This window comes from Paroedura picta, chromosome 12, assembly GCF_049243985.1.
Source record: "Paroedura picta isolate Pp20150507F chromosome 12, Ppicta_v3.0, whole genome shotgun sequence".
In the NCBI taxonomy this organism is placed as follows: Eukaryota; Metazoa; Chordata; class Lepidosauria; order Squamata; family Gekkonidae; genus Paroedura; species Paroedura picta.
Window position 1 is genome coordinate 6,186,324 of NC_135380.1, and position 26,310 is coordinate 6,212,633.

Here is a 26,310-nt window from a genome sequence, read left to right on the forward strand (position 1 = left end):
GGGGCCCCTCCCCTTCCCACCCCCTCCAGACCCATCATTGGTCATTTTGAAAGGAGGGGGCGGGTTGATGTGACCATATCTGATCATATCTCCTGATTAATGTTTAACCAATTAAAATATATATTAAAAATTAATTAAGTCCCACCCATTCAGGAAAGAAACCCCAGGGTTTCCTGAAACCCTGGTTGAGAAAGCCTGGTTTAAATAAAATGTAGAACAGCCTCGGATAGATATCAGGGGAAGAAATTTCACAATCAGAGTAGTTCAGCAGGTGGAATCAGCTGCCAAAATTCCCCACACCTCCACATGCAACCCGCAGGGTGACCTAAGGCTAATCACAGTCCTGATAAAGCTGTTCTCACCGAGCAGTTCTGTCAGAGCTTTCTCAGCCCCACCTTCTTCACAGGGTGTCTGTGGTGGGGAGAGGAAGGTGATTGTAAGTCATTTTGGGACTCCTTTGAGTTGCAAAAAGTGGGGTATAAAAAACCAACTCTGCTTTTCCTGTATCTAGAACCATCCCTCAGACAGCCCTCTCCCTCTCTCATTCCTGTCCCCAGCTAGCTACACGGACTCCTTCCGATCGATCCGAAATCTCTGTGACTTATCAGTAGTCGGTTGCTGCCTAATGTTTAAGCTTCCATCGAGGGACTTCTGAGCAATTTCGCCAGCGTTCGTTAACCCAGGCCGCTTCCCGGGTTCGATGCCATCAGATTCAATTTACACAGGTAATCCCAGGTGAAGAGAGATTTGCTCGGCAGGTGACAGAATTTAAGGCTCTTACAAATTCCGTTTGCCGGCGTGCTCCTCCGAGGAGACGCAGATCAGGCGCCTTAAATCCGATACGTGGAGCTGGATTTCCCCGACTGGTCATAATCTCTCCCGAAGTGCTTGCTTAGGGACATAATGAGAGATGAAGCGGCCAAGAAGGCCAGCATGGCTCGGTAAAGGGGGTTTTGCGGGGCAGTCTTGTTTTTGGAAAACAAGCCCCTGATGGTTTGAAGATACCTGGAGAGCCAAGGGTGGCCTTTAGGGAGACAAAGGACCTTGGTGGGGTCGGCCATATAGTTCACCTTCCAGAGCAGCCATTTTCTCTAGCGGCAGTGGAGTAAATCTTTAAAATAAATAAGCAATTGATCTCTGTTGTCTGGAGAGAGCTGTCATGCCAGGACATCTCCAGCGCCCGCTCACAACGGGGGGTTGGCAACCTGACTTCTTGGACATGCATGGTGATGGCTACATGTTGACCCTGCCCATTTTCAAGCAGCTCAGGGCGGTATATATGGTTCTGCCTCCATTTTACTGTCACAACATCCCTGTGAGGTAGGCTAGGCTGAGAAAGAATGCCCATCCAGCTTTTCATGCCATGAATGAATGAAACACGTCCAGCAAGGCCTGGGTATCATCCAAGAGTATATGCCACAAGGTAGGAGCCATAGCTGAGAAGGCCCTGCTCCTGAAGACAGCCACCCAGGGGCCAGACACGTACAAGAGGCCCCAAATGCTGGCAGGGGCTCATGGGAATTGGAGGACCAGAGGTTGACTACCCCTGCCCTAGAGGACGGCCAAAGGGAGCTAGCCTAGTTCTTTTGGCAAAACCTGGTGAGGGATATGCAGGATTCCGTGCTGCTACTGCTTGGCCAGAAGATGCCATTAACACCCTCACACACACGCCAGTAGAAATTATCACCAGGAGGAGCAAGTGCTTGACCCTACCTATGATGGATAAGATCTGCCAACAACAGCTTGGTATTGCCAGCTGGGTGTATTGGTTAGGAGTGCAGACTTCTAATCTGGCAAGCCGGGCTTGATTCCCCGCTCCCCCACATGCAACCAGCTGGGTGACCTTGGGCTCACCACGTCATTGATAAAGCTGTTCCTACAGAGCAGTAATACCAGGGCTCTCTCAGCCCCACCTACCTCATAGGGTGCCTGTTGTGGGGAGAGGAAAGGGAAGGGTAGTGTAAGCTGCTTTGAGACTCCTTTAGGTAGAGAAAAGCGGCATATAAGAACCAATATTTCCCATTCTTCTTCTTGCCTGTTGTTTGCAAGCTCTGGTCGTGCCTCTCTTTCTTCGTCACTCACCAGCCTCGAGGATTATTCTCTGCCAGATCCAGCATGTCCCCGTGCCATGTGCTAAACAGTTCCGGATGGCTTCTGAGATCGCTGACTGCTGAGCAGCCGTTTCCCGCTTTTGTGATTGAGAATGATAATCAAAGCGTGCAAATTGAATGATGTGCAAAATAAAGAACCGTCATCTGCCCCCGCCGTCAGGATGCTGGTGGTGGAATCTGCTTTCAAACTTTGCTAATAAAATCCCTGCAGCTGGCAAAGCGATGCCCATTCCAGACTCACGTAGCTTTATCCCACTTTGGGGGAGCCTAACAGAGCAGCTGTAGAATTTAGAAGAAGAAGAAGAAGAAGAAGAAGAAGAAGAAGAAGAAGAAGAATTGGCTCTTATAGGCCACTTTTCTCTACCCGAAGGAGGCTCAAAGCGGCTTCCATTCACCTTCCCTTTCCTCTCCCCACAACAGACACCCTGTGAGGGAGGTGAGGCTGAGAGAGCCCTGATATCCCTGCTCAGTCCGCACTCCTAACCACTACACCAAGCAGGGTGGGTTTAATGGAATCTCATGCTCTGAATCACCACTGCAATATTTTTCCTAACATGTCTGAACACAAACCAAAAGCCACCGGATAGGAGAAGCACTGGCTTGTTTGATGTCTCCCAAGATATTTCCGTATAGTTTTTATAGTCGCATTTAAACAGTTATTTCCGGATTGGGCCACCTTGCCAGGTCAGGAGGGTGCAGTCAAACCCCTCAGGGTCTACTCTTGAAACAGAACTAGGCATGAGTCATCTCTAATGGAAGTAGGGGGAAATGCGGCATTCCAGTTCATTCATTTTTATATGCTTTTTAAATTTGTTAAACATTTCTTGGGTGATGTCGACCCATTCCCCGCCCCCTCCAAAAATGACCAATGAGAGGCATGGAGGAGGTAGGAAGGGGAGGGGCCCCAGGTGGGCGTGTCCACAGCTCTGTTTCCCAACCATATTCTGCATGATCGTTCCACTTCTGGGGTTTCTTGAAGCCTGAAGAATGTTTCAGGGGGGTTTTGATGTCAAAAAGGTTGAGAAAGGCTGTCAACCGAAAAAATTCACAGATCGAATATTTTCTCGAACCAAGGAGTAAAGATTTTATCGTGCTTAAGGTGTGGACTGTTGCATTTTATTTTATGCATAATGCATTTGAGATTGTAATGAAGGGGAGGCTGGAGAGAGGTTTTATCTCTTCTATATACCAAGTAGTACGTCATTCTTTTAATGTATATGAGTTGTTGTTATGATCCCGCTTTACCTTTAGTATCCCTTTTGTACTGTTGTCTTGTTTTTTAAACAAAAATATATTTAAAAAAATGTAATGTCACATCCGGCCATTTATCAACCCACAGGCATGCTTCCCTCCCCAACTATTTCGATGTCCTTGGCTCGCTCTTTAATGTTGCTTGCTTATTATATTATGATGATGTGCTGTTTCCCTCGTCAGAAAAGTGAAAACCTTTACGTGGCTTCCCTCATTGGAAATGCATCAAATAAATCACCGGTTTGGAATGCGATTCAGGAGGGTTCACTGCCCCGATGACTGTTTTACTGGAGCTCAAAAGAATAATTAGAGCGCGCGGGAGGGGAAATGCGCCAAGGGTAGGGACCTGTGGCTGGAATCACTGCCGGTGTGCAAGAGTAGGTAGTACTTGACGGGCTATACTAAATGCAAGTGGGAAGAGGCGGGAAGCAAGGATCTCATCTCATCACGATAAAGGAGGAGGAGGAGGCATTTCTGGTGAACCCAACAGCATTGTCCCTGATGCCTTGGCAATATGCAGGCAGGCCATAGAATGATTTACCTATGCAGCAGGATGAATTAGGAACAAAGGGGAGGGGTCAAAATGGCCCCTACTGATTCCAACTACTGGTAGGGGGCTCCATGTTGGAATAATGCATTATGGGAAGGTAATTCCTTGCAAACTGTATGGATTACGACTGGCAAAAGAACATGGCCACTTTGGGAGGCATACTCTATGGCATACTCTATGTGGTCCTCCAGGTGTCCATGGACTACAATTCCCATGAGCCCCTGCCAGCGTTTGCTGGCAGGGGCTCATAGGAATTGTAGTCCACAGACATTTGGAGGATCGCAGGTTGACTACCCCTGCTCTATGCCATTATACCCCAGTGGAATCTCCCCTCCCCCCTAATCCTGTCTTCTTAAGCTTCTCTCCCCAGTTCTCCAGGACTGGGAGATTTCTTGACTGGGAGCTGGCAACACAGCACAGTAAGGATGCTGCAAATTTTCACAAACACAGTTGACCATCGAACTTACCATGTTCAATGGTGGCAGTAGATCCCTGGCCCCAGCACACTTTCCACACAGCCGCACAGCAGCTTCAGGGAATGTCATTTCAAAATCAGAGAGAGCCCCTAATTTGGCCAGAGATGGGACTCATTCCCCTCTGCACTGTTTTCCTAAACTGAAATAGTACAGGGGAGGGGGGGGGGACGGTTCCCCTTTCTTGATGCTGGGCATGCCTGGGATACTGTGCATGCTGTTGCAGAAAGGGGGGATATCTCCTGCCCCCCAATGATCAGGGAAATAGGGAAGAGGAAAGTCCCCTTTAGCCACATGTCACAGTGTCGAGCTGGATCAGGCTCTCCCCGATTTTTAAAACACATTTGCCACAGCTGTCATGCTTTAAAAAGCAGAGCATCTTGTTTGGACCCTATGGGAGACATTTTGATAAACAGGGAAAGAGGACTGCATTAGTTTCCGAGACAGGCAAATAAACACAGTTTTACTGGGTGGGTTTTATAGATGCCTCTCCTTAGAGTAGCGAGGCAGTCCTAAGCAGAGTTGCACCGTTCTAACTCTGGGTCAAGAAATACCAGGAGATGGAAATGGAAAATGCAGGAGCTCCCGTCAATAGAAGACTGGTTGAGCAAACTGGCGGATCTCGCCAAGATGGCTAAATTGGCATTAACTGTTCATGGAAAATCAGAAGAAGCCTTTCAAGCACAATGGGGTCCCTACTCAAACTATTTAAGAAAGTAAAACATATGGGGAAAGGAGCAGGTTCTAATATGCTTAGATTCTAAATAATTGCTTCACAAATATTTATTATACGTATCTATTCTGTTTCTATCTTTTTTGGAAAAAAATAAAAATTTATATATACCTGGAGATTGGGGGGAAGGGAGACTGGAGAGGACAGAGTATGGGAAGAAGAGGATGTTAATCTTCCAAAGCAGCCATTTTCTCCAAGGAAAATGATCTCTGTATTCTGGGGATCGGTTGTAATAGGGGGAGATCTCTAGGTGCTACCTGGAGGTTGGCAGCTCTATGTTCTAAGCCAGGGGTGGCCAAACTGTGGTTCTCCAGATGTCCAAGGACTACAATACCCATGAACCCTTAACAGCATTAGGGAGGGGCCCTCAGCAGCGGTATGACGCATCCACCTTTGACAGTAGCCATGTTCACCAGGGGAACTGACCTCTGGAGATGAGTTAACTGGAGGTTGGCATCCCTAGGAGGTCTGAAAATTTCCTAGAATTACAATTGAATGGCTGATACAGAGGGTAAATTCCATGGCATTTCTGCTTCTGAATTCCCTCCCCAAATCCTACCCTCCCAAGGATCCATTCCCAAATCTCCCAAGAATTTCCTAAGAGATGATAATGAAAGCTGGAATTTGCATGCAGATATCACAATGGCTTTCTTGGCTTTAGACCATTCACACCAGCAATATTTGGGAGCTCAAGAATCTCCCCATTGCCCTCCTGTATAAGACGAACGCCAGAGTTCCCATTAGCCCTTTTTGGGAGGAGACTTCTGGGTCCCTTGCCAGTGAGTACTCACCTGATCAGCAGGTGAACACTGTAGCTAAAAGGGAATGGCACAATGATCCTGGAGAGAAAAATGAAAAAGAAAAATCAGAACGCTGCTGCTTACGGGAAATTTTCTGACCATAACGTTTCTTGCAGTACCTAGACCTAGACTTCTGGGAAATTCCAGGGTCCATTCTGCACAGGTTTAATGTAGCACAAGTGTGGCAAATTGTAATCACTACTAATATGCAATTATGCACAACGTCGTACACAATCTGCCACACTCCTGAAACCGATCAGCAAAAAGCGCTTTGTTGTAGCGCTTCCACGGAAATCCCCAAAAGTGGATTCACCCTCTGGAAAGCGCTACATTCTTGCAGACAATCTGAAACAGTTTTGGAAAAGTTCTGTGCATTACCATTGTTGCGGTTTCAGCAAAGTCCCTCCCCCTTGCTCTCTCTTCTGAACTTCCTGTGAAACTATCGCCATTTTTTTTTCTCAGAGCGAGCGGAGAGCAACAAACCGGCGAGCCTTCCTTCACCCAGCGAGGCTTCTCCGGCTGCAGTCCCTCCACAGAGCTGCTTTAAAGCTCCCCTCAAGTCACCAAGCACAACACAGCCCCGTTTGCAAGTTCCCTTTATTTTCGGCCAAAAATTGCGCCCGTGCACAGGGCGGAGGGGGGTTCACTGGGGGAGCGTGACAACGATGAATCAGCAGCTCACAGGCCAGCTGCCAGCTAGATGGGTCTCTACGTTAGGAGGAAGCAAGGAATCAAGGAATCAAGGCATATTCGTTGCAATGTGTGTTTTTCTTTTTCTTTTTTTAAAATGTTCTTAAAGGCAAAGGGGGTTTTCTGAAGCATGGTAACAACCGCCTATTGGCTGCTCGCTTGATTGACGGCCAGGGGCGGGACAAAGCATGGCAAAAATCGCTTCCTTTCTAGCGATTTTTGCAGAGACCGGAAACCTGTGGGAAATGATTGAAACGCAACTGGATTCCACTACAAAGGCAGGTATGCGTTATGCCGAATTCCACTATTCCGTTTTTTATTTCCGAAAGCAATTTGCCACATTGAACCTGGTGCGGAATGGGCCCGGGAATTGCCAGGAACTCTATGGTCAGAACTTCCTGTAAGTAGAGGAGGTCTTAGTTTTCAACTTAATTTTTTTCCCCTCTGGGGATGTTGCCCTCAAAGTTCTCCTGGCAGCGCCTGGCAACCTTAACTCACCTTCTGAAAAATACATGTATCAGTTTTACAACATAAGAGCTTTCAAGGAAAGCAATTTAATGGCATGGCCATGCAGGGGCCAGCCACTTTGGAGACTTTTGATGGGAACCTTCAAAAGTGCTCATGTGAATTGGCCTAATGCTGCAAATTCCCCAAAGTCCTTCTGCCGGTCCCAAAAACCCGCTGTGGCTTTTAAAACAATACAGCTTGATTTCCCCCTGGCAGCAACCACTGAGAATGAAGGTGGAATCCTACCCAGACCAGTACGGTTAGACATTTGAGTTTTCCAGCAACCCACTCGAAAATTGACTGTGCAAGCGATTGATCACTTTTGAACGTGGGTGCAAGGCGCATTAGCACATTTAAGGGTGGTTAAATGAGGCTCTGCCATTAGGGAATCGCAAAACAGTTTTTAATACTGTATTAAAGCTTCGCCATTAACCTTTGAGCTCCATTATTCTAGGATGGAGATGCTAATGGGGACTGCGGAAGCAGGTATGCTGATATGCCGCATTGTGATCTCGGGCTAGAGGAATGCTGAGAAAGCTCCGGGGGTAATTAACTCAGCCGGGGTCGGGAAAGGGTGCCTGTTCTCTCTCCTGCCGAGAGTCACCAGCCTTACGGTGGTGACAATTGGAGACTCCCATATATAGCCTATATCAGGGGTAGTCAAACTGCGGCCCTCCAGATGTCCATGGACTACAATTCCCAGGAGCCCCTGCCAGCAAATGCTGGCAGGGGCTCCAGGGAATTGTAGTCCATGGACATCTGGAGGGCCGCAGTTTGACTACCCCTGGCCTATATTAATAAGCACTGAGTCACAGAGATTAAATCACAATAATACCCCATCAAAAACCCAAAGTCCGTCGACGCCCAAGAAGGTCCACTCGCTGCAGGACAAGCAGGCAGAGATCCTCTATACTAACCCCTGTCTGATATTTTTAACTGGAGTCGATGGGGATAGAACCGGGGACCTTCTAGCATGCTAAGCAGACTCTTTGCTGCTGATCCACAGCCTCTCCCTGTGGTACCACCAAGCTTCTGTAGGACTGTAGCATTTCAGGTGGGGAATTGTACATTTGAAGGCTTCCTTTCAAGCAACTAGCAACTTATTTTAACCCTTCACAGCTGGATATGCTATTTGTCGTCATGTATGAAGGCTCTGGGCAGTTTTGGAAAGAATTTGAACATGAAAGAGGAGAAGGAGGAAGAAGAGGTGGGTTTTATCCCCCACTTTTCTCCGCCCAAAGGAGTCTCAAAGCAGACTTCTGTGAGGTAAGTGTGGCTGGGAGAGCTTTGACAGGGCTGCTCTGTGAGAACAGCGTGATCATGACTGTGACTAGCCCAAGCTCGCCCAGCTGGCTGCGTGTGAAGGAGCGTGGAATCAAACCGGCTCTCCAGATTAGAGGCTGCTGCTCTTAACCACTACACCAAGCTGGCTCCTTGCAGCCAGAAGTGGTACAGTCCAAGCCACAAGTTTTTGGTCCCATGTGAGCTGGGGCTGCCGTCTCCCCCTTACTCTCTGGCTGTGGACCCAAAGCACAGGAGATGGACAGCTTAGAACGCTGAGTGCCAGACTTATGCATTGGGATGCATGGCACCATCTGCCAGCTCAGAAAACCTGGAAAGGCTACATGTAGCTAGAGGAAAGCTCAGTCCTATGCCACCTGTGTGCTTCTAAATGATGCATGCCTTGCCATATCCTGAATGGCCTCAGGCAAAGATGTCATTAAACAGAAGAAAGGATGGAGGAATAGAGTGGTCCTGTCCTATTTTGAAGAGGGCCCGATTTGTGGGATGCTGAAAACAACCAGAAAGGCTTCTTTCTCCTCTGTCTTCCTTGCTCTTGAAGAAATCCAGGGCAGGGAAGAGGCCTCTGGGAGGGGAACCTCCCACTCTTCGGTGGGTCATTAGTAGCAATAATCAAGGGCCCTACTTCTGTTGAGGACAAGGGGTTTTCTAAACTCATTAATTTTACTCATAACAGGGAATTAATGCACAGAAAGGCAACGCCAGCCTGACAGTAATTGCTTTCTTGGAGTTTCAAATGCCATGTGAGGATTTCGAGCTCGTTCCCAGACGCTGCTGCCTTCCTCTCCTCTTCCTTTGTTTCCGAAGAATCGATTTTTGCCACTGCTTTTCTCCCCCCCCCCGTATTATTATGAATTGTTATATTTCATCATTACAAGACTTTCATATTCCAGTGGCTTTCTCATTACGCTTTTATAATTCCCTCTCCCAATATTAGCAAATAAGGGCAGAGCCAGAGAGCCGAATGCAACAGGCTGCCGGCTCGGTTAATGCAGCGGCATGCCTGTTAGTTAATGATCAGCCGCTTCCCTGGCTGCTCCTGACCTTTGAAGAGATGGCAGCAATGCATTGCTACTCCTCTGCCCCTGTGTTGCACGACCGCCTGCCCATCAAGGGGGCCTCCAAGTTAGAGGGATCTCAGATACTTCCTTTGTGGCATCGTCAGTATGTGCACAGATTTCCCTCTGCCTGCCTGCCTGTCCATCCATCCGTCTGTCTATCCATTCACCTAGACGTCCATCCATCTGTCCATCCATATATCATCTCTCTCTGTGTCTCCCTATTTGTCCATTCAGCTGTCTGCCTACCCATCTGTCCACTCATCCCTCTATTGTCTGTCTTTCTGTCTATCTATCCACCAATCCATCTGTCTATCCATATGCCCATCCACCCATCCATCTATCCACCCACCCACCCATGCATGTATCTGTCTATCTGTCTACCTATCCATTCTCCAAATTTCCCATCTGGCTGAACTGATTCGGACAAATCAATTTCGAATCAGGTGCTTCGAATGAGGCCTGATTCGGTCCAAATCTGATTAGGTTTGAATCTGATTCAGTCCCTTGGTGGGGGGGGGGGGTACATGCCTTCTCTTTGCTTCTCCAGCCCGCTGCCCATCTTTGTCTCTGCAGCAATCGTCCATCCGATCCAAAGGATCAGGCACCTCCTCACCCCAGGCCATATTAATTTGTTTCCGTGCTCTGTCACAGAGGGCCTCTCCTTATAGCTGCTTCCTGACCGACCTTCCATTTGATTGACGCTTCCCAGCCATCTGAGAAAGTTTTATCTCTAATTGCCTGCCAGGATCAAGCTCTCATCAATGGGCCGCAGCTGCTAATACCCTTTCATTAAGTGTCGTCTTTGTCTTTGCTCCCGGCCGCCCAGCACCAGGAAGGCTTCCATCACTGAGACTAGGTGGCCTAGGGAGTCCCTGGTGAGAAGATATCGAGAGCCAGCCGACGCCTACTGGCATTCTTGAGAACTTCAAGGTTGGTGAACCCGGACACCTAGGATGGATGCTCCTTGCGGGCAAGACTGTGTGCTTTATTCTCCAGGAACATCCTCCTGAATAGGGGTGCCAACTCTGGGTAGGGAAAGACCTAAAGATTTTTTTTTTTGGGGGGGGGGAGTCAGAGGAGAGGGCAGCTTGGAGAAGAGAGGGACTTCCATGGGTTATAATGACAGAGAGCAGGGGTGGCCAAACTGTGGCGCTCCAGATGTCCATGGACTACAATTCCCAGGAGTCCCCGCCAGCATTATGTCAGCAGGGGCTCATGGGAATTATAGTCCTTGGGCATCTGGAGAGCCGAAGTTTAGCCAGCCCTGAAGAAGCTACTTTTCAAAGCTGCCATTTTCTCCGGGGAAACTGATCTCTGTAGTGTGGTGATCAGCTGTAATCTCAGGAAATCTCAGCCAACCTCAAGCTGGAGGTTGACAACCCTACTCTGTCTGCAAGATGTACAGCCGCAGGGAAAAGCATGGTTCTGGTTATGAGGAATAAATCAGAGAGCCCATTGGTCACAAGCTGGATCCATGATCTCACAGGTTCAAGTAAAAGAGCCACAAATTATGTACCTGATCCATGGGACTTAAACTAGTGCTGTAGAATCTGGGAGGCAGGCCCCTGTCCACATTCAGTGTGGATCTCATTTGTAATAGTTTGTGATCCCCCATCTGGTCCAGTCCTTCGTTCGTTTGTTCATTCGTGAATGAATGAATGAATGAATGAATGAATGAATGAATGAATGAATGAATGAATGGGATTCTTATCCCACTCTTTGTTCAAGGAGTTCAAGAGAGTATATGTGGTTGCCTATTTTTTTTTATCCCCACTAACAGTCCTGTAAGGTAAGATAGCCAAAGTGAGACCAGCATGGCCCAGTGTCACCCAGTGAACCTCATGGCCAGTAGTGGATTTCCACCTAGATTTCCCCAGTTACAGCCCAACATCACTTCACCACACAGATCCATATTGGTTCCTCTCATAGACTCCAGTGGGGGAGCTCCTGTTCTTAAATACATGGGGCAGCCCACACCAACGTCATTGATGAAATGTGCCTCTTTATGTTAGGATTGACATACTGTGCCTTGGCAACCAATGGGAGAGTTAGGGGTGGGGACATGGGGGACAGGTGACTGCTATCCCACTTTTGGGGGAAACCCATAGAGTTTCCTATGATTCCTAGAGCTACTCTATATTTTATTCCTAGAGCAACCCAAAACAATCAGTGACTCTATGGTAAAACCATAGACTTTCTGCTGATTCCTAGTGTTACCCTGTCACCAGAAGCGATGTAGCATTGCCGACATTGCTTCCCGCCCCTCCTGCTGCCACTCAGAGCATCGGCAGGCAATTAAAGACGCTGCCAGGAGGCCTCCTGCTATAACGGGAAGCCCTCCTTTGCACTCACCCTGCTGTCTCATCCATCTTTCTAGCCAGGTTGCCTCTCAAACAAGAGGAAGCATCTCTCTCCTCCTTGGCACTCTTCCTGCAGCGGTCCGGGCAGTCTGTGCACCTGCAGTGGCCCTGCATATTTCTTAGCCATCCCAGTTATGTCAATCAATAAGATTTTGTTTTCCAGGGCTGTCAGGCTGAAGCCATTTGCTGGTGCTAAATCCCGCCCCCCTCCCAGATTCTTATGCTGTGCTCTATATTGCACTAACAAGGCAGGCTGGTGCAACGCCATGAAATGTCCCCTCCCTTCTGCCCTCCTGCCTTGCGTGTCTGCTCTTCCCAGGAGCCTGGCATCAGGGAAGACAGAGGGCTGGCAAAGGCCTCTTCCTCCCTCCCCACCCCCCAATTCCCCCCGCCCACAAGGCCAGAATGGGAATGGGAGAGTCGGAATGGACAGCACGGAAATAGAGAGCCAGGCCCAGCTCAGCCTGTCGGAAGGGTATTGTGCAGACCGCAATGGACGTCTAGCTCTAGACCAGAGTGCCAACCAATCTCCCAGCCAGAGAGGCAGAAGGATGCATCTGAGCTATCTTTTTGAGGCAGATAAGCTTGGGAAAGCCTAATGGGAGAGTCTGTTCGATGCAGCCCCCGTCAAGCGAATCAGGGGAAGGATGCTGAGACAGCCTCAGGCTTTCCCTCCATCTCTCCCTTCCTAAGAGGGATCTCCTAATATCAAGCATTTTAGATCAGGGGTAGTCAAACTGCGGCCCTCCAGATGTCCATGGACTACAATTCCCATGAGCCCCCTGCCAGCGAATGCTGGCAGGGGGCTCCTGGGAATTGTAGTCCATGGACATCTGGAGGGCCGCAGTTTGACTACCCCTGCTCCAGTGTATTTATTCTGCAGCTACCAAAGACAAACCGATCGGGCTCATGGGAATTGTAGTCCATGGACATCTGGAGGGCCGCAGTTTGACTACCCCTGCTCCAGTGTATTTATTCTGCAGCTACCAAAGACAAACCGATCGGGCTCATGGGAATTGTAGTCCATGGACATCTGGAGGGCCGCAGTTTGACTACCCCTGATTTAGACTATGTGGGGGTGGGGGGGATAGTTAAAACAATTAGAAGCACAGCAGCTTTATACCAGTTCCTGTCCATGGGAGAGCTGACCGGTCCTCCCGCTGGGAGCCAGGAATTGCTCAGATTCCCCTGGAGCACAGCTTCTGGGTGGGGAGATCATCACCAACCTGCCAGACTGTCTCTTCACAGTGGGAAAATGCCACCACCTAAGAGCCAGTGGCTTCCCTTGCAGGGAGCAGGGGCTTAGCCCTGGCCAGCTCTCAGCCAATCACAGGGGACAGAACCCTCCGAACGGGGCAGGAGAGGTCAGAGGTCACACATGGCTTGCCAGCTGGAAGGGTTGGCCACTCTTTGAGACAGGATGAGGAGGTGGGATCTAGCAACGCTAGGACAGGATGTAACGGGGGAGGCCTGGAGTCCACGTAAAGGGACAGGTGGGATTCGAGGCCATGCCGATCCTTATACACTAGGCAAAAAGAAGGAGAAAAGCCCAGCCTGTTACTGGGGAATGTAATATTTGAGCGATCAGTTAAAGCGCTGTTATGCAGATTTTCAGGGGTGATGTGATAAAAAATGATCTCCAGGCAGCCCTGTCGTTCTTATCAGGGGAGAGGTTCAGCGTGAATCTTTTTGCTGCTTAAAAATTGACTTAAAAACGGAGCATGTCAATCTGAACAAGACCTCGGGCACAGATTCTTTCCCCACATTCGGAATGTGTATTTCTCGGGGCTGGAGCCTGTTGCATATGGAAGGAGTCCCCCCAAACTTCATTCTTACCCTGCAGACTATGAATAAATTGCCTGTTTGCTGCGTAGGAGAAATGTAGGGAGGGAGTGCCTGGCGTGAGCAACAAAATGTCAGCACCTCTTATACGATTGCTGGAAATTGCTAGCAAATCTCCATATGTGTGTGTGGGGGGGGGGAGTAGATTTTGCACCTAACAACACTTTATGGCATGGATGGTCAAACTCTGCCACTTTAGAGGTCCGTGGACTACAATTACCATGAGTCTCTGCCATGAGCATGCTAGCCGGGGCTCATGGCAATTGTAGTCCATGGGCATTGAGAAAAGCCACAGTATGTTTCCTCCAGTACTGACCAAGCTATTGTGTGCACTCAGCCAAAGTTTCTTTCCCCGCAACGAAGCCGGAAGCCTGAGGCAGGAAGGTGCCAGGGAGAGGGCTCCAAGGCAGGGAGGGGTCGCCCCAAAGAGGTCTCCTAGCGCCCGCTGTATTTAGGGTACAGCGGGCTTAAGTACTAGTAGGATAATAAATATTCTGCTTAGGGTTCGCACACCTGCCTCAGCAAATGCCAGGAGATTTGGGAGACTGCCTAAGGAGGCTGAGTTTTGGGGAGGAGATGATGTCACTGCCAGATAACCCCCCCTAGGCTACTTCACTGAGTCTCTATGATATTTACCACGGAGGCTGAGGGAAATTCCAAGAGCACCACTATGTGGAGTCCATTTTTTTCCCTCCTGACCCTCAGTTCCTCGGGGGTGGGAAATCGCTGGTAAAATTCTCCACCTCAAGCAGGCAAACAGGAGAATAAGTTCTGTTAGTGGAGTTTTCCCCCGATGGGAGAGAATCCCCCTGTGTGTCAGAGGAAAGCAAATCCACTAGCCCAATGGGTCCACGAGATGCACAAGATGATCCTCCCCAGATCTCCATCACTCCCAGCTGTCCTTGCTGCCACGTAATGTCTGAAATTGCCAGAGCTATGGGATTCATCCTGATAAGTCCACCGTTCCCTTGTCTTGTGGCCAGTGGTGGAGGAGATGACATGGAGAGGAGGTTGCTCGACATCCAGTATTGATGGTCCTTTCTGGTCTTTGCCCAGGTGGGTTTGCAATCCAATCGGAAACGCCCTTTTTGCCTAGCCAGCATCACTTGGTACCAGCCGGCACATGGGGGGGGGGAACCGAGACAAGTTTTATTAATGTCTTCAGCTGGATCATCCATCATCCCCTCAAGAATGCATTTCTGACAGTTAATTAGACACCACGCAGTGGAATAACTAGCACCGTGTTCGGAATACGAATCCATTCCTGAATGACAGACCACCCGAGCCGATTTTGCCGGTATGGCCAACTTAAGTGGGCTTTTTTCCCTTTGCTTTCGAGCAGTTTGCAGAATTGCATTGGATAAATATTTCTACTCCATGTCTGCTTCATTAGTACCGAAAAGGTGGAGTTGGCGAAATTCCCTTCTGAGATTCACTACCAAAATGGGGACCACCAGCTGAGATGGCTTCTTTTCAAAGATCAGTTGTTTTCACGGAGGCAAAGGGAAACCTCCATCTTCAGGATATGTGGGGGGTCCTAGATTAGTTCTATGGCCTTTTCTCATTTATGTTCTGCTTTTCAAAGAATTGTCTACCAAAGTGTCTAACGTCAATCAACAGAGATGTGATTTCGTCTCTAAGGCAGCCTTTTTCAAACTTTCGAACATGGAGGAGTCCCTGAAATAATTTTGGAGCCCTGGAAGTTATGTCAGCTGGCCATGCCTCCCTTCCTCTGGAAGTGACATCATCACCTGTGTTAACAGGCAGGCTCAAGGACGGCGGGGGGGGTGGTAAGAGGTGGCTTAAGCCAGGAGTAGCCAGGCTTTGCCCCTCCCAAGGACAGAAACCATGAGGGAACACATTCACACTGGGGAGACAGAGCTATGGAAGCAGCCAGTTCATTAAGGCTGGAGGGGAAAGGCCGCCCCTGGAGCTCGTACGGGCCCCCAGGTGTCTGCAGGCTCCTGACTAGGAATCACTGCTTCGTGCATTTCAGTTTTTTTGTTAAAGACACAAAAAAGGAAGTGAGAGGATCTTAGCGATCAAGGAGGCATCTCATTTGGAGCAAATGGCCTTGAGAGGAGAGCTTATGGGAGTTGTAGTCTCCCCACATTATTTACTTACCAGATTCAACCACCCACCCATCTATCGGATGGGTTGGGGGAACAGTTCCCTGTATCATGCTGGATCAACTCCAGAGGAAGTGGTTGGTTGGCCACTGTGTGAGACAGAAGGCTGGACTAGATCTGGTCTGATCCAGCAGGCCTCTTCATATATTCTTTGGAGATTCCAGAACAAAGCTTTTGCAGGACTGTCCTGACGCCTAATGCCGCCGACAAGCAGAGCTTTCCTTCCCCGACGGTCTCCTGCCAAACTCAGGAATCTCTTTGCTTGGACTTGTCTAATAGTATCAACAGCCTCCGTATCCCAGCCGCGGAGAGAGACAAAAGAGACTCCTGCTGAGAAAGCAATGGCGGTGGCGGGGAAGGGAAGGCAGGCTGTTTATCACCCGCGAGCAGAGGTGGTGCCATCCGCCAAAGAGAAAAGACGTGCCAGCTGCCGCCAGCTGCCGTTGGAGCAGTGTCAGCGGCGGACTTCACAGCATGCAATTTTGTGGTAATGGATTGCCACCTGAGCCCTTTGCGGAGGGGCAAACATGAGAAGCCAGGAGAACGCGGCTTACATCTACCTGGCCAGATGGCAGCAAGATGCTACGCAGCCTTCTTCTTGGCGTAAAAAGGCCTTGGGAAGCAACAGACGACCCAGCGGGTTAATATGGTCTCAATGGGGCTTCCACCTGTCTCCCTCTCCCCCCCTCTCTCTATTTCTCTCTCTCTCTCTATTTCTCTCTCTTCCTCTTTCTCCTCCTCCCCCCCCCACCTGTTTGGCCCCAGTTCCACCACAAAATCTGTTACATTGAAGAAGCTAGCTAGTACATATTTGATTTGTGATTTCCACCTGTGGTTCTTTGCCAGCCTTCGCTGTGGCAAGTCAGGGAGCGCAACTGCACAATCTGCCAGTGAGTTCCAGGCAGCAGAGAGTCAGGCTAGCATGCAGGAGGATTGGGTCTGAATCCCCCACTGTGCCATAAAAGCTCTCTGCCAGTCACACTCTCTCAGCCCAGCCCACAGCTGTAATCTGCAAGATCTATGGTGTGCACAGTTGAGCAGAATATAAAGAGTGTCCTGCAGGAGGCATTAAAAAATATATGCATTTAGCTTAGTTAGGATAGGAACATCCTGATGATTGCTAAGTAATCTTCTCCAGTGTCCTGATTGGTTCCTGCCCCTTTGAGCATACTTCCTCTCTGCTTGCCTTCAGAACAGCAGTTGAGCAGACAGAATGACTGTAGACAATAGTTAGCTGGATGGTTAGGGAGCCAGTGTGGTATAGTGATTAACAGCGGTGACTTCTGACCTGCAGCCAGGTGGGTGACCTTGGGCTAGTCACAGTCCTGATACAGCTCTTCTCACGGAGCAATTCTCTCAGAGCTCTCTCAGACTGACCAGGGTGTCTGTTGTGGAGAGAGGAAGGCGAGGCACTTGTAAACCACTTTGAGACTCCTTCGGGCAGTGAAAAGCAGGGCATAAAACCCAACTCTTCTTCTTCTTTTCACAATCCAAGGTCACTGAGCTGGCAGCATGTGGAGAAATCAAACCTGGCTTGCCAGATTAGAAGTCACCACTCTTAACCACGACACCACACTGGCTCTCTGATCCAGCCTCCCTCACAGGACTGAAGTCCCCCTGGAGAGAAAGGTGGGCTATAAATAAAGGAAACCAGTAAAATACAGTAAAATAAATCCTGAGCTAGGTCTTGTTGGATCACTTGAGATTGGGGAAGGGTAATTAGATGTATGAATGCCCCCTAGATATATATATTTTTAAAAAACACTTCTGAATGCAGAAAACTAGAGTTTCAAGGGAGATAACTTTTGCCTTTAGCCTCCTCCTTCCCGACAGCTCTCTTGCTTTGTGCGAGGAGTTTGGTACATGGGAGAAATCAGGATGCCATCCTCCAGGTGAGGCCTGAAGATCTCTAGGAATTCCAGCTCATCTCCAGACTACAAGGAATCAGTTTCCCTGGAGAATAGGACTGCTCTGCAGGGTGAATACTGGGGCATTATATCGCACAGAGTTCCCTTCCCCCGCCCATCCTCCCTGGGTTCCACCCCCAAACTTCCTGGAATTTCCTTGTCCACAGTTGGCAACCCTAAAATCATATCCATGCCACTAGAAAGGCCCTGGCCTGCAAAGCTCCCCCAAGCAGTTCCTCTGATCCTAAAACTGTGGCCGGCAGCTTCCTCTGAATCATCCGAAGTCCGCAGTGTCCTATGGACACCAACGGTCTGTTTGGCCACAAGGTAAATAGGACTCCCATTATAGAAACCCTTTGATTTCTCAGGAGCCCGCAAAGAGGGACAGCAAGCAAACGTTCTCCGCCTGTGGTTCGCTGCCTGCTCCTGTCAGCAATTGTTTGAGCCAAAAAAAGAGAGAGAGAGAGAGAGAGAAAGGCTATTTTTAAAGTGTTCAAGCCAGCGAAAGAGCCAAATGGCTCTTCTCCTGCCTCTTCGGTACGAGTGCGTTTATCAACCTGTCTCAGAAATAAAGTTTGCTTCATTTCTTTCGAAGGTCGAAGCACCCCAGCCCACCGCTGAAACGGATGCTGTTTTCGGGAGCCTGCGACCGAGATCTGTCCACCTCTCTCTTGCGCATCGTCGATGTCATTTTCTAACGATAGACCCATCCTGCCTTTTTCCTGCACCCCACCACTCCTACCCCGACAGTGGTTTCCATGCCAAAATATTGTCGTGGCATGCAGCGGGGAAAAAAAGAAAAAGAGGGCCAGGACGAAATGTTTGTTCGCACGCAGATAGCTGGGAATTACATGGCAAGAAGCATTGCAAGATTGTTGGTTTGTTACCTCCCTGGAAAAGCCCTCAAGACATTTTTCCCCCCTATCGACCACATTTATTAGATTAGCAATGGAGTAATCGCCCTCGAAATGGGTCTGCCTGATTGGGAGAGCAAGGGGAGAAGAAGATGTTAGCTTCAGGAGATAATATTTCCCCATTAAGGAAATGAAGCAAAGTAATTAATTTGTATTCAGGCCGAGCGTTTCAATGTTATTACGAGGACCTGGGATTCTGCGGGGCCTTTCCGAGGAAAAGATGGCAGCGGCTTTCGAAACCGATGAATAAATGAATGGCTTGCTTCCTTTTGCTCACCATTTGTACGCTACAAGATACACCGATGTTTTTATTAGCGAGGGCCGAGTCAAACGGCTCGCTGTTTTCCCATTCTTATTTTTTGCATTGCCAAAAATTGCATCCTTTGGGGAGGGGGGGGGCTTCCCTCTTCCCTTCTTGCAAAAGACATTGGCAACCCTCTCCCTCTCCCCTCTCCAGAGAATCGAGCTCACAGCAATTAAAAGGGGCCGAAAGAACACCCGCAGAGTGGACAGCTTGGGTCCGAGGGACATATTCCAGGGAGAATTTCTCCTCCAGAGGAATGCAAAAGCATCAGGTCAATTCTCAAGTAGCACAACTTCCACAGCTTCCAGGGGGCCGCTGTTAATAAAAATAATTGTCTCCATAGCTGCCGCTCCGCGCATCAAAGAGAAACATTTCGCAGAAGATCGGAAAGTGAGAAGCAGATGCCGTCAAAGGCAGTCTGGGCTGGAATTGGAAAGGAACCCTGGGGTGGTTCCAGAAACGCATTTCCTCCGCCCTGACACAAAAGCGAAATATATTTAGCTATTGACAAAGATGCAGTTTTGAGAAAATGGGACTCTATCATTCAGTTTCCCCATTGATCGCTCCTTTTTTAACTGGAGCTTTGTTATTTCTTTCATTACTTACGCCGCTTCTGTCAGTATTTCTGTCATCATCATCGCTGGCATGGAAGACTTCAAACTGGAGGGGGGGGGAAACATGCTTGAAGAGTTGGTCTTCATTTACCTCAGAGCTGGAATTGCTGCCAAACGGTTACCTAAGGAGAAATGGAGAGCGGATTTAGAAGAAGGAGAGCTGGTGGTTAATACCCCACTTTCAGTATCCAAAAGAGTCCCGAAGTGACTTACAAACACCCTTCCCTTCCTCTCCCCACAACAGACACCCTGTGAGGTAGGTGGGATAGAGAGAGCCCTAAGAGAACAGCTCTAAGAGAACTGTGACTGGCCCAAGGTCACTCAGCTGGCTGCATGTGGAGGAGTGGGGAATCAACCCCAGTTCTCCAGATTAGAGTTCACTCCTTAAACACCTTTTTAAGGACTTCTGTGGGAAGACCAACAGTGCCCTCCTAAGCATTTTAGCAAATTAAGCAGAGACAAGGTGGTGTGGTGGATACAGTGGCAGACAAGGACCTCTATGGTACTGGAAATCTAGCTCTGCAACATCAGAGTAACACTACCTAATTCTTTGCAAAGGTCGCCTCTGTCTGGCATTGCATTCTAAAATTCTGCTCCATTACAAGGTGAACGCTTTCTTGCTGATCCTATTTGAATCATGGGTTCATCTAAGTAAGCTTCTCAAGAAAAGATTCAATTTAGATTCTGCAGGTCCGCTTTTTAGAGTGTTAATTAAATGGCAGATGATTATGGGGGGGGGGGAGACATATTTATGGAGAACTTAAAGCCCCTAACATCACTTTGTTGGTGAGCCTAATAAGCAATTATTTCCAGCCCATACAATATTTCCCCCTTTCTTGGCCTCACTTCTCGTTTCCTGGATTCTTTCTTTATTTCAGAGGGTTCTTCTGTCAGGAATTCCTGTCTCTCGTCTGCCTGTGCCAAATTCACCAATATTTCACAGGTGAAAATAGAGATATGCTTTATAGCACCCCTCTGCTCCCACCAAGGATCACAAGTCCAAGAAAAAACCCTGTGGGACATTGTTAAATGCCCATAATCACCTGGAGGTGTACCATGTTCCCGAAAGGCCCATCTCCCCCTGACTGAAGTAACAAGAGGGTGTGTGTTGTTGCTGAAAAACACACCAGCACAGAAGTGGCCGAACCGTGGCTCTCCAGATGTCCATGGACTACAATTACCATGAGCCCTTGCCAGCTGGCAGGGGCTCATGGTAATTGTAGTCCATGGACATCTGGAGAGCCATAGTTTGGCCACTCTTGCACTTGAGGGGAAACATAACCATCCTGCAGCATGTTAGCAAAGATTCAAAGTATACCTTTGCATCTGCAGAGTGTGAAGTGGCCAACTGTGCCCCATGCGGCATCCTTGTTTTCATGCGCATAAATTTCCATGCATGTGCAGGAGAGATAAGATGCAACCACCAAACCGCCTACCCTGGGCTTGGCGTCCTACATTATCTGCAGAGGAAGCAGGTCCCTAAAGAAGGGCCATGGCACCTATTCCTAGTCGCAAAAAGCTCACCAAATCACAACAGATACAAGAACATAGAGATGATCTCTGATATGCAAGGACAGATTGCACCCTGCCTTGTGCCTCAAAGCAGAAACAAGGCAGAAGAAGGAGACTTTTATTTGGGGGACTAATGAAGGTCGTCCTGACCTTTGTGGCCCAGGCTCGACTGATCCTGTCTGATCTCGAAAGCTAAGCACGGTCACCCTTGGCTTGTCCTTAGATGGGAGACCACCAAGGAAGTCCAGGGTTTCTACACAGAGGCAGAAGCAAACCATCTCTGTTCATCTCTTTCCTCGAGAACTCTATGGGGTCCCTGTGGTCAGAACAGAAGAAGAAGAATTGATTCTTATAAGCTGCTTTTCTCCACCTGAAGAAGTCTCAAAGGGGCTTATAGTTGCCTTCCCTTCCTCTCCTCACCTGTGAGGTGGGTGAGGCTGAGAGAGCCCTGATATTCCTGCTCCATCAGAACAGCTTTCTCAGTGGTGTGGCGAGCCCAAGGTCACCCAGCTGGCTGCATGTGGGGGAGGGCATTATCAAACCCAGATTAGAAGTCCACACTCCTAACCACTAATCCAAGCTGGTACATCTGGTTAAATAAGTCAGGACCATGAGATGTGGATGACCACTAGCTTAGATGGATTTTACTAGACCCAAAAAGGGAGACTAAACATCCTGTACAGAAGAAGCATACAGCCATGCCTCTGATAACTACACTGCTGGGGAAAGCCTATGATCTTCTCAAAAGCATCAGTGTGGGAGAGAGAAGGTTGGTCCAGATAGACCTCGGCTGGATCCAGCAAGAGAGGATTTCTGCTATAAGTGACAATGATTCAACAGTCCCTTCCAAACCAGAGGTCATAGGTTTATCTCCTTCCAGCCACCCAGCTATGATGAAATAAGGACTCTTCACCTTTGGAAAATATATTGTGATTCCTCAGTGCTGGCAAACCTCTGGAAATGAGAGGAGACCTATGACGGGCTGCCTTTAATTCCTTCCTCATTTGCACTACAATCTCCTTAATTGCCGACTTCCCACGCTATTCATCAGCTCTCACTTCCTGGTGAATACTTTGGCTAATAGCAGCTCTATTGATGGGACCATCTTCCAGAGCGGAGAAAAGACCCAAAGCGGCGTAGATTAAAAATGAATGGAGTGTTTACCTGTACATCATTTTAATGGATGGCGAAATCCATTCTCATGATAGGCCCATAAATGTCACTTTCTGTCTGCCACAGCAGAATACTCGCGTAATGGATGGCAAGCTGTGTTAATACCCAACAAGAAGGCTTTCGATGAAACCTGACTTGCATCCTTCACGCCCAAAGTGGAAGCTCTCAGTGGAAGCTCCATCGATCCCATGGGAGGAGAGAACGGAGGGACGCTAAAGACTCCAGGCACCTAGTAGATGAGGGAACACAGGCAGCTGGAAAGATGGGTGCTCTTCTGCCTGACGAGAAGTTGGGAGGTGTTCCCGCTGCAAGGGAATTCCCTGTTTGAGCTTGCATGTGTTCATTCGGATGAAACCGTGCATGCAAGCAAAAGTGCAGGCCCAGGTTTAACCTCTGTCATGTCAGGAACCAAGCGGTCGAGACCCAGCAGATTTGCACCACAGACATCACTCTCGGGCTTCAAGATGAAGCTTTAAGTTAAAAGTCTTTAATTGGAGAATCAAGACAAAGATCAGCACATTGCAGAAGCACTTAGGCAAGAATCTTGACAGAGACGCTGGGGAAGGGGGTTGCGTAGAATATATACCTGGGACTGGGGAGGGGGGCATGGAGTTGGCTTTTGGCAGGAACGTGGATTCACACGGGAAAAGGCAATAATGTTCTCTGATCTCAAAGGTGGCAAACAGCTCAGCCGGCCATCTGGTGTTTAGACTGCCTTTTCTGGCAAGGCCAGTCTTGGGCAAGGAGATAAGGGAGTATACGGCGGGATGAGTCTTTGAAATGCAAAGGGGAGATGGGAGGAGTGATGCCAAGAGGACCCAGGGAGGAGTCACAATTCAGCGGGAGATCCGGAAGCATAAAGAAATATGGCAACCTCAAAGAAGATGAGAAGCATGGGTCAGGAACTAGGGGTTCATGACATGTTGATCGTAAAGGTGCCATTGGACTTAAACGTTGCTGTATTCTCAAGAGCATTTATTTTGTGTAGCAGATTTCAAATGGGGAAGGGAGCATTCCAGTAGTGACCCAGTGACCTATTAAAGGCATTCCTGGCATCTCAAAGGCATAAACTAGCACAGAGCCACCACGTGTGGGACCTGCTGTGGGCCACCTATCGGCTGCAGAAGTCCCCACCGTCAGCCACTCTAGGACAGCAGAGATTTGGGTGGCCTAAGAAAAGTGCATAAATTACAGGGAGGCTAATTGTGGAAGGAGACTCATTAGTCACTCAATAAATAGTATTAGAGGCCCTGAAGGAGTTTTACAAGATTGCAGTTATTAACCTTCCTTGTCTGATTAATTGCTTTCTGTCTCCTCCCCAATCAGTTGGCACCTTTCCATCCGAGACATCCCATCTTGGTGCCTTTGTTTCCGCCGAGATTCAGTGGAAGGGGAGAAGGGACGGGAATGAAGCCCAATGGGTCCTTCCCCTCACTAAACTACTCTAGACTGCCAGCTGGTCTCTATGGCGGGTATCAAAGAAGGTGCCAGGAGCTGGCAGCTTGAGTCAGGCCAGAGCTAGTATGTCCGTGACTTTGTGTGTCATTTTACACATGGAAAAAAAATCACAAGAACAAAAAGCAAATACAGACTAAGACTAACTCTAGATGGTTCCCCAAATACATGGTATTTCCTGAATGAGATGATAAGGACTGGGGGGGAGTTGGGACCAGGAGATTCAAGAGGTCCGGAAACCAGAAAGAAGTCAGGTTGCTAATGATAAGGGTGTTAATGCCTTAAATAAAAAGAAGAGCTGGGTTTTTACCCCCCCTTTTTTTTTACTACCCAAAAGAGTCCTAAAGTAGCTTACAAACATCTTTCCTTTCCTCTCCCCACAATGGACAGCCTATGAGGTCGGTGGGGCTGAGAGAGCTCTAAGAGAACTGCTCTGTGAGAACAGCTCTTAGAGAACTGTGACTGGCCCAAGGTTACCCAGCTGGCTGCATGTGGAGGAGTGAGGAATCAACCCCAGCTCTTCAGCTTAGAGTCAGATGCTCTCTAAAGGTAGTTCCTGAATTGGAAAAGGAGGAGGTTCCAGTCCCTTTAACTGATTATGAATAATGCACATTCAGCCTACTTTCAATGGATTTCAGTATCACTTGCAAGTGTGTGTTGCCATTCCACACCATACAATCCACACAGGCCATCTAGTCCCACCCCCTGCTCAGTGCAGGATCAGCACTCAAGCATCCTGGATAAGTCTCTGTCCAGCTGCTGCTTGAAGATGGCCAATGAGGCTGTCAATTCCACTGCTAAACTACTCTGACTATGAAAAAAAAATTCCTAATTTCTAGCCGGTATCATTCTACATGTAGTTTAAACCCAGCACTGCAGGTCCTCTCCTCTGCTGCCAACAGGAACCTTTCCCTGCCCTCCTCCAAGTGACCACCTTTCAAACACTTCAAGAGAGCCATCCTGTCCCCTCTCAGCCTCCTCTTCTCCAGGCTGAATACTCCCAAGTCCCTCAGCTTTTCCTCCTAGGGCTTTGTCCCCAGGCCCCGGATCCTCCTCATCACTCTCCTCTGCCCCCTCTCCTTTTTGTCCACGTCCTTTTTGAAGCGAGGCCTCCAGAACTGCATACAGTTTGGCATCTTGCCCCAGCTGGCATTGTGGGTGATCCGTCCAGAATTTGGGAATCCCCGTTGCTAGAGGACGTGCCAACGGTGAGACCAGAGCATACAGCAGTGGACAGACCCTATCTGAAGGTGTTCTGCCTGAGAAGTTAATTAGCTGCAATCGTGTTCCCTTCCTGAGAGGTTGTGTAAATGCGTTTAAGCCTAATACCCCTGCACTCTCTTCAAACAGGGTAATTTACAGGGAAAGAGATCGTTCCGTTTTGCAGTCTCAAAGAGTTTGTTCAATGTCCTTAAAAGGCTCGAGTCGTGATGGGAAAGTAATAGAGAATCAGCTCCCAACACGCTCATTAAAGGCAGAGGAAACCCGCCGCAGAAGGAAGGCCAATTTGCCGAAACGGGTGGGGGGTTATTGGGGAGGGGGATAGTTTCAAAACAAGCACAACAGTGGTTAAAAAACATGCTATTTCCTGTCCTTCAGATGCTTCTCTGCGTCTAGAATCATAGAATCCTAGAGATGGAAGGGGCCATACAGGCCATCTAGTCCAACCCCCTGCTCAACGCAGGGTCAACCCAAAGCATCAGCCCAAAGAATCCTAAAGTCTCATAAACCTGGCCCCAGCCTTCCTGCCAAATAAACCTTGTATCCTGATCTCAGTCGAGAGATTTTTCTCTCTTGTTTCAGGGTTTTGGAGTCCTAGTTCTGGTTCGTTTTATTATAAGGCAAAGGACTTCGGCTGTGTTCTCAAGGTCACGACGATTTGCACCTCCGTCTAGCGATGCCAAATAAGCTCAGATCGATCCGTTTTGGTCACCATCTGCACAAAATGGTTGTATGTTTTCCAGAGTAGCCTGCCCATTGGAGGAACTCGGAGTAAGTCACAATGACACAAACCAAACGGATCGGACAGCCGTACGTCTTCTCTGGTGGCATCTGCATTCTGGCTACCGAGGCTTCCAAAATCCTCTTCATCCAGATTTATGGCGTGTTTTGGAATGTCAGATTCTGCTGTCGGAGTGGAACAGATGCCATCAGGACTCTCCACTGGCGATTTCCAGATTTTCTGCAGAGTGCAGTGCAACCTTGTCCTTTGCTATTGGCCTAAGTGGGTTGTTATAGGCTGACATGGGCTGCCAACCTCCGGGGGGGGGGGGTGGAGATCCCCTGGCATTATGACTGATCGCCAGACCACAGAGATAAATTCTGTTGCTCTGAAAGGTGGCCGATGTGGCATTAGACCCCGATGGGATCTAGCCCCTCCTCAAACCCTGCCCTCCCCAGCCTCGCCCCCCCCCCCCAGGGATTTCACCTAGATTTGACAACCCTATTCTACAGAACAGATTGTTTGGTTTGGTTTGGTTTGTTTGGTTTGGTTTGGTTTGCAGAATAAAGAAGAAGAAAGGGGTTTTTTTGTTTGTTTTTTTTTGCACCCCACTTTTTACTACCTGAAGGCATCTCAAAGCTGCTTATGATCGCCTACCCTCCCTCTCCCCAAACGAGGGT